The following is a 6,612-nucleotide window of genomic DNA, read 5'->3' as shown; positions in this document are numbered from 1 at the left end:
GAAGAGTCACTCAAAAATTCTGCACCGATCATTTTGGGAAGACCGTTCTTGAAGACTGCAAGAACAAAGATTGATGTACATGCCGGTTCACTCACCATGGAATTTGGGGATAACATTGTGCGCTTCAACATATTGGATGCCATGAAACATCCGATTGAAGAACATTCTGTCTTCCATATTGAGGTATTTGATGCATTAGTGGATGAGAGCTGAACCGAAATTTTGAGAAACTCTTTTCTTAATTTTTCCCATTGTGTAGATGCTTTTGTTTGTGAATCATATGAAAACTCTTTGTGTGATACTTGTGCTGAAAATTCTGATTATTTGAATGAAAGTTCTGAAAATTTTGGTGTTGATGAAGTTGATAATTCCATAGGGGTGGAATGTGAAGTATTGGATTTAGCAAATACAGTTGAATCTAATCCCTTTGATTTGAATGTTGCAGAAATTTTGTCAAATGAAAATGCTAAATCACTTCCCTCTATAGAGCAACCTCCCACATTGGAGTTAAAGCCTCTACTGGAGCATTTGAAATATGTCTATTTGGAACCAAATGAAAAGCTCCCAGTTATCATCTCCACCAAGCTTGATAGTGATCAAAAGGAGAAGTTGCTAGAAGTGATCAAGAAGCACAAAAAAGCCATTGGGTGAACACTTGCTGATATACCAGGAATTAGCCCCTCCATGTGCATGCATACAATTTTGTTGGAAGAGGATGCTAAACCGGTGAGACAACCTTAAAGAAGGGTGAATCCCATCATCCTAGATGTGGTGAAGAAGGAGGTCACCAAGTTGCTTCAAGCCGGGATCATATACCCAATCTCTGATAGCACCTGGGTTAGCCCTGTGCAAGTGGTGCCAAAGAAATCTGGACTTACAGTGGTCAGGAATGAGAAGAATGAAATGATACCTACCAGAGTCCAGAATAGCTGGAGAGTCTGCATAGACTACAGGCAGCTGAACCAGGAAACAAGGAAGGACCACTTTCCACTACCCTTTATTAATCAAATGCTTGAAAGATTGGCAGGTAAGTCCCACTATTGCTTTCTACATGGCTACTCTGGTTATTTCCAAATATGTATTGCCCCTCAAGATCAAGAGAAAACCACATTTACATGTCCCTTTGGCACCTTCGCTTATCGAAGAATGCCTTTTGGCCTATGTAATGCTCCTAGCACATTCCAGAGATGCATGTTGAGTATTTTTTTTTCTAATTTAGTGGAGCATTGCATAGAGGTCTTCATGGATGATTTCACAGTTTATGGCACATCCTTTCATGCATGTTTAGTCAATTTAGAAAAAGTCTTGAAGAGGTGTATTGAAACTAACCTTTTACTTAACTTTGAGAAATGTCATTTCATGGTAGAGCAGGGTGTAGTTCTAGGACACATAATCTCTGAAAAAGGAATTGAGGTTGATTCTACAAAATTGGATGTTATTTCACAACTTCCTTACCCCTCATGGGTGAGGGAGGTTCGTTCTTTTTTGGGCCATGCAGGATTTTACAGGAGGTTCATTCAGAATTTCTCCAAGATTGCAATTCCTCTTTCGAAGCTGCTGCAAAAAGATGTTGAATTTGACTTTGATGAGGACTGCAAGGAGGCTTTCAACTTCCTTAAAAAAGCCTTAACCACCACACCAATTATCCAACCTCCAGATTGGTCAATACCCTTTGAGCTGATGTGTGATGCCTCAAATTATGCAGTGGGAGCTGTCCTTGCACAGCGGGTTGGTAAGGTCCCTCATGTCATTTATTATGCTTCTAGGACCTTAGACACTGCACAATCCAATTACACCACAACTGAAAAGGAATTGTTGGCCATAGTGTTTGCATTAGATAAATTCAGATCATATCTGTTAGGATCAAAAGATGTGGTGTTCACTGATCATTCTGCTTTGAAGTTTTTGCTAAAAAAGACAGATTCTAAACCTAGGCTAATAAGGTGGATGCTCTTACTTCAAGAATTTGACTTGGAGATTAAAGATAAAAGTGGAGCACAAAACTTGGTAGCAGACCATTTAAGCAGAATAGAGGGAGTCCCTGAACTCATTCCCCTCAAGGATGATTTCCCTGATGAACAACTCTTAGAGTTGTGCACATCACATGTACCTTGGTATGCTGATTTGGTTAATTTTTTGGTTTTAGGAATTTTCCCTATAAATGCATCAAAAATTCAAAGGGACAAAATCAAGAGCGATGCCAAACATTATGTGTGGGACGACCCTTACTTATGGAAGTTCTGTAATGATCAAGTGATCAGAAGATGCGTCCCTGATGAAGAGATCCCATCCATATTGCAGTTTTGCCACAATTCGATTGTGGGAGGACACCTTGGACCTCAAAGAATAGCAAGAAAGGTGTTGGACTCAGGATTGTACTGGCTCTCCATTTTCAAAGACTCTTGGCGAACATATTCTATCTGTGAGAGCTGCCAGAAGTCAGGAGGAATGATCACCAAGAGACAAGAAATGTCTCAGCAACCTATCCTATATTGTGACATCTTTGATGTCTGGGGTATTGACTTCATGGGCCCTTTTCCCTCTTCTTTTGGTTTCTTGTACATTTTACTTGCTGTTGACTATGTTTCAAAATGGGTAGAAGCTAAATCTACCAAGACTAATGATGCTAGAGTTGTTGCAGAATTTGTTCGCTCCAACCTATTTTGCAGGTTTGGCATCCCACGTGCCATCATTAGTGACCAAGGAAGTCATTTTTGCAACAAGACAATGGAAGTCCTACTGAGAAAATATGGAGTTCTGCACAAAGTTTCCACAGCCTACCACCCGCAAACGAATGGCCAAGCAAAACTTTCTAACAGAGAAATAAAGAAAATACTTGAAAGAGTTGTACAGCCCCACAGAAAAGATTGGAGCCGCAGGCTAGATGATGCCTTGTGGGCACACAGGACTGCATTCAAAGCACCTTTGGGCATGTCTCCTTACAGAATAATCTTTGGCAAAGCTTGCCATTTACCAGTGGAGATAGAGCACAAGGCATATTAGGCAGTAAAAGCTTGTAATATGCACTATGACTCAGCAGGAGAGCAAAGAAAGCTTCAATTGCAAGAGTTGGAAGAGTTAAGTCTAGAGGCATATGAAAATTCCAGAATTTATAAGGAGAAAACCAAGAGGTACCATGACAAGTTAATTGCCAGGAAAGAATTTTGTGTTGGTCAAAAGGTGCTCTTGTTCAACTCCCGCCTCAAATTCATGCCTGGAAAGCTTCCCTCAAGGTGGATTGGTTCATTTATAGTCACACAAGTGTTTCCTAATGGTGCAGTGGAAATCAAGAGTGAATCCACTACCAAATATTTCACAGTGAATGGACATCGCCTGAAGCATTTTTTAGAGAACTCAGTTCCTGTGGAGGAGATTGAAGAGGTGGATGTGTATTCCCCCATCATTTCTTCCAACCAAGACCCTTGCCATGAGTAAATCACTTCGCACGTCAAGCTAATGACGTCAAGCTAATCACTTCAATTAATGTTATGCCTGCATCTGTTTTTAGATCATTGGAGATTGGAGATTTGATTCCTACAGGAATTGTAGTCCAGCTAGCCAACAAAAGCACTGTGCAGCCACTTGGTGTCATGGAAGATGTTCTTGTCAAGGTTGAGGACCTTCTTTTTCCTGCTGATTTTTACATTCTATAGATGGAGGACGACCTACCCAGCAATGCTACATTAATCCTTGGGAGACCATTTTTGAGGACCGCGCGAACAAAGATAGACATGCATGCAGGGACCCTTTCTATGGAGTTTGGTGACAATTTGGTGCATTTCAACATTTTTGAAGCAATGAGACACCCAGCAAAGAACCATTTTGTTTTCAGTTTAGATGTTATTGATTTAACTGTTGATGATTGCAAAAATTTAGATGATTTATTTGCTGATTTTACAGATTTCATTAACCCATCTTGTACTTGTGATGATTCATCTATGTGTGCTGTTTGTAGTGTTGATGTTACAGGTGCAGCAGATATAGTTACACCAGTAGATGTTTCAACACTAGCAGTTGACTTATCTCCACCTCCATCAGTAGAGCTTAAGCCTTTGCCTTCACATTTGAAGTATGCTTACTTAGAGGACAACCAACGACTTCCTGTCATTATTGCTCGTGATCTCAACTCTGATCAAGAGGAGAGATTATTGCAGGTTTTGAGAGAGCATAAGAAGGCCATTGGTTGGACTCTTACTGACCTTCCTAGAATTAGTCCTGCTATTTGTATGCACCGAATTTTATTAGAGGATGAGTTTCGACCTGTGAGACAGCCACAGAGACGACTCAATCATACTATTCTAAATGTGTTGAAGAAGGAGGTCACAAAGCTACTGGCAACAGGTATTATTTATCCCATTTCTGACAGTAAGTGGGTTAGTCATGTGCAGGTGGTCCCAAAGAAGACTGGGATGACTGTGGTGAAGAATCAGAAAGATGAGTTGGTTCCAACCAGAGTTCAAAACAGTTGGTGAGTTTGTGTAGATTACAGAAGACTTAACCAGGCTACTCGCAAGGATCATTTCCCTCTTCCATTTATCGATCAGGTTTTGGAGACGCTGGCAGGTAAATCTCATTACTGCTTTTTAGATGGATTTTCTGGATACATGCAGGTTTATATTGCACCAGAGGACTAACACAAGACCACATTCACCTACCTATTTGGCACATTTGCTTACACCAGGATGCCATTTGGTTTGTGCAACGCTCCGGGCACCTTTTAGAGGTGTATGGTGAGTATATTTTCTAACCTTTTGGAGAGTTGCATGGAGGTGTTTATGGATGATTTTACTGTCTATGGTTCTTCATTTGATGCATGCCTAGAGAATTTATCTAAGGTGTTACATAGGTGCATCCAAACTAACCTTGTGTTAAATTTTGAGAAGTGTCATTTTTTGGTCACAGAAGGTATAGTCTTGGGTCACTTAGTCTCCAGTTAGGGTATTCAGGTTGATAAGGCTAAAATTGATATCATTGCTTCTCTACCTTACCCCACTTCTGTGCAAGAAGTGCATTCCTTCCTTGGACATGCAGGTTTTTACAGGAGATTTATACAGGACTTCAGCAAGATTGCACTGCCATTGTCCAAGCTTCTGCAGAAAGAGGTAGAGTTTGTTTTCGATCAGCCTTGTCAGCTAGCTTTTCAGGAACTGAAGCGGCGGCTTACCACCACACCTATTGCTCAGCCACCTGATTAGGAGCTTTCTTTCGAGCTTATGTGCGACGCATCCAACTATGCACTTGGAGCTATTCTAGCTCAGCAGGTTGGGAGGCTTCCTCATGTAATAGCTTATGCTTCTCGCACATTGGATGCAGCTCAAGTTAATTACACCACTACTGAAAAAGAGCTTCTAGCTATTGTATTTGCTTTAGATAAATTTTGTTCATATTTGCTAGGCTTTAGGACTATTGTATATTCTGACCATGCAGCTTTGAAATTCCTGTTAAAGAAGCCTGATGCTAAACCCAGATTGATCAGATGGATGCTTCTCCTTCAGGAGTTTGATATTGAGATCAGAGATAGGAGTGGTGCAGAGAATTTGGTAGCAAATCACTTAAGTAAGATTGAAGGAGGGAATGTTGATCCCTTTCCGATTAAAGATGATTTTCCTGAGGAGCAGTTGATGCAGTTACATGATATTACTCCTTGGTTTGCTGATATTGTGAATTACCTGGTTGCAGGTGTCTTTCCTACAAATGCGTCTAAAGCACAGATAGCCAAACTAAAAAGTGAGGCTAAATATTATGTTTGGGATGACCCTTATCTTTGGAGATTTTGCAGTGACCAAATGATTCGAAGGTGCATTCCATATCAGGAGATCCATTCTGTGCTTCAATTTTGTCATGGTTCACCTGTTGGAGGACATTATGGATCATATAGGACAGCTAGGAAGGTGTTGGAGAGTGGGTTTTACTGGCCTACCATTTTTAGAGATGCACATCAATTCTCCAGCACCTGTGAGCAGTGTGAGAGAGCAAGGATGGCCATTACACAAAGACATGAGATGCCCCAGCAGCCGATCATTTTCTGTGAGATTTTTTATGTTTGGGGTATTGATTTTATGGGTCCATTTCCTGTATCTTTTGGCTACACATTTATTTTACTAGCTATAGATTATGTTTCCAAATGGGTGGAGGCTAGGGCCACCAAAACTAATGATTCTAAAGTTGTTGTGGATTTTGTTAGATCTAATATTTTTTGCAGGTTTGGTGTGCCTAAAGTCATTATCAGTGATAGGGGAAGCCATTTCTGCAATAGAAGCATGCAGGCTTTGCTTCATAAGTATGGGGTTGTGCATCGAGTGTCTACAGCTTATCATCCCCAAACTAATGGGCAGGCCGAGGTTTTTAACAGGGAAATCAAGCAGATTTTGCAGAAGATAGTACACCCCAATAGAAAAGATTGGAGCAAATTTTTGGAGGATGCTCTTTGGGCTCATAGGATAGCTTACCAGACACCGATTGGGATGTCTCCTTACAGGATTGTGTTTGGTAAAGCATGTCATCTGCCTGTTGAGATTAAGCATAGAGCATATTGGGCGGTAAGACATTGTAACTTGGAGTTTGAACAAGCAGGTATGGAAAGGAAGCTTCAATTACAACAGCTTGAGGAGC

Source organism: Abrus precatorius, unplaced genomic scaffold, assembly GCF_003935025.1.
Source record: "Abrus precatorius isolate BTA unplaced genomic scaffold, Abrus_2018 Scaffold2, whole genome shotgun sequence".
Lineage (NCBI taxonomy): Eukaryota > Viridiplantae > Streptophyta > Magnoliopsida > Fabales > Fabaceae > Abrus > Abrus precatorius.
The sequence above is the reverse complement of the archived record's forward strand: the minus strand, read 5'-3'. Positions refer to the sequence as shown.